The 2,789-nt window shown below is 42.5% G+C and overlaps 1 pseudogene; it reads right to left on the reverse strand.

Moving 5' to 3' along the window:
• Positions 1–470: 470 nt before the first annotated feature.
• Positions 471–2,539, reverse strand: LOC114636813 (annotated as a pseudogene).
• Positions 2,540–2,789: the final 250 nt, after the last annotated feature.

Below are 2,789 nucleotides of genomic sequence, written 5' to 3' on the forward strand. Positions count from 1 at the left end.
TTCTCTGAGAGAGCAGTAATTGCTTTGCAGCTGAGTGCCCACAAACTGAGTCTTTAAAAAGAAAGTCTTCTTTGTCTTTCTTTCTCTGATGAGTAGATACTCATATTTGCTTTCTCCTTTCTTCTGGCCCTAGAGATCTCTTCTGCTCAGTCTAATGAAGACAGATTTTTCCAAATAAATTCAGTTGGCCTGCGCTTAAGGCCAACACCTAAATTGAATCCCAGTTTCCAAGACATCAGACAATAATCAAACAAGAACATCAACCTAATAGATGTCAGGTAGAATGTTCCAGACTGCAGTGCTGCCCTTCCCCCACCCACCGTTTTAACTTATTACGGGTGTTTTTAATCCTGAGTCACCATGCTGCTTCTTCCCCAGATTCAGTGTAAATTTTCCAGTAAACTTTCTGTTGTCTACCCAGAAATCATTGGTAATAACACAGGTAGTTAGTGTTGGAAGACAGGTGTAGGTCATAACTGACCAACTCCTATGATCACTTTAGGGATTTGAATGATTGATCCAAGAAAGGACACTGAAAAACTCAGTGAGTGAAATGCTTCAGCAACCAATAGGAGATGTGACTTCACCATTGACTTCTACCCCAATGTTTCAGAGACCTCGGAAGCATGAACTGTAATGAAATCCAGGTCCTGAATCTTTAGCTGCTCTGTGCTATGGAGGTCAGCCAGGATGAGAGTGTGTGCAGCATTTTCCACAGAGAGGTTCCTAAAGAGGGCATCCTCACACATGACTTTCAAGTCCTCTAGGCCATACTTGTCAGCAGCTTCCAGCACACCAGTAGCCATGGAGTGACTATGGAGGTTTGGAGCCTTCCTGGTGTAAATGAAGCCCATCATCACCTTGAAGACTTGGGGATCCAGGTCATGGATCTCAACACAGTTCATTAGGCTTTCCTCCATTTCATGTTCAAACATAGCTCTGAAAACTGGAAATCAAGCAACTAGGATGGCCTTGTGATCCCTGAATTTGTGGCCACCTACCAACACACATCAGTCTGTGAAGAGGGAATTTGCCCACAGCTCCCATAGGCCATCTGTCAACATGTACCATGGATACTTGATTGCAAGTGTCATATTCTGTCCAGACATGTTAAAAAGGCTCTTACTATGTTTACCTTGCAGCAGAGGATGAGCTAATCTTCAGGGAGAAGCCAAGGCCAATGGGAGAGAAGGAAATATTGAAGGATAAACTTTTTGAATTTCCAGTGCTGGTATTGCAGAAAGCTTATGACATTGATCCAGAACTGGAATTTGCCCAAACTTGGCTCTCAGGACAGCTGAACAACCCCAGGTAAACTGACAGATAATCTTAGCTTTCTTCATTAACCCCACTTAGTTGTACTCTTAAATCTCATGCTGCTTTGTCATTGGGCTCTAAGAGAACACTGGGCTTGTAGTCTTTTTCCCAATTCCGTCCACACAAAATGAAAAGTTGCTAAGACTCAACTTGTAGCAGAATTTCTTTTTTTTTATTGGATGTTTTGTTTACATTTCATGTTATTCCCTTACCCCACCCCACCACCGGCCAGAAACCCCCTATCCCATCACCCCTTCTCCTGCTTCTCTGCGGATGTGCCCCTACATACCCCCCACTCCCACCTCCCCACCCTCAAATTCCCACCCACTAGGGCATCCAGCCTTCATGAGACCAAGGATCTCGTCTCCCACCTATGCCCAACAGGGCCATCCTCCCTTACATATACAGGTGGAGTGATGGATCCCTCCCTAAGGGCTCCCAGGCTGGTGGTTTATACCCTGGGAGCTCTGGTTGGTTGGTATTGTTGCTCTCCTCATGAGGCCTCAAAACCTTTCAGCTCTTACAGTCTTCACTCTAACTCCTCCATTGGGAACCCCATGATCAGTTCAATGGTTAGCTGTGAGCATCTGCCTCTGAATATGTCAGACTCCTTCAGACCTCTAAGGAGACAGATATATCAGGCTCTTGTCAGCATGCACTTCCTGACATCCACATCAGCATCTACCTTTGGTGACTACACATGGGATGGATACCCAGGTAGAATGGTCTCCAGATTGCCCTTCCTTCAGTTTCTGTCCCTCCCTTTCTCTCCATATTTGCTCCCTTGAGTATTTTGTTACCCCTTTTAAGAAGGACTGAAGCACCCATACTTGGTCTTCCTTCTTCATGAGCTTCATGTGGTCTGTGAGTTGAATCTTGGGTATTTCAAGGTTCTGGGCTAATATCCAATAATCAGTGAGTGAATACCATGTGTGTTCTTTTGTGATTGGCTTACCTCACTCAGGATGATATTTTCTAGTTCCATCCATTTACCTAAGAATTTTTAGAATTCATTGTTTTTAATAGTTGAGTAATACTCCATTGTGTAAATGTACCACATTTTTTGTATCCATTCCTCAGTTAAAGGACATCTGGGTTCTTTCCAGCTTCTGGCTATTATAAATAAGGCTGCTATGAACATAGTGGAGCATATGTCCTTGCAGAATTTCTGAACACTGATATGTGTGTAGCTCCAGTTCTTGTCTTTCAAATCTCTTGACATTTCTGCTGGAGTCAGTGTGGAAGTTAACATTGATCTAAAAAGAACTATATTCTATTTACTCTTCATTTTGTAAGGTACAAATGTAGATACACTTTAGACTTTAGTTTTAATTTCTCCTAAATTGTTCTTTTTATGATGTTGGAAACTTGTGTTTCTATGCAGTTTTCTCTGTAGCTTTCAATATTTGTTTTACAGAATACAATACAGACCTGTAGTTAAGTGACAATTAAATCTCTCTCTGTCTCTGTTA

This window comes from Grammomys surdaster, unplaced genomic scaffold (genome assembly GCF_004785775.1).
Source record: "Grammomys surdaster isolate TR1022 unplaced genomic scaffold, NIH_TR_1.0 124938, whole genome shotgun sequence".
Lineage (NCBI taxonomy): Eukaryota > Metazoa > Chordata > Mammalia > Rodentia > Muridae > Grammomys > Grammomys surdaster.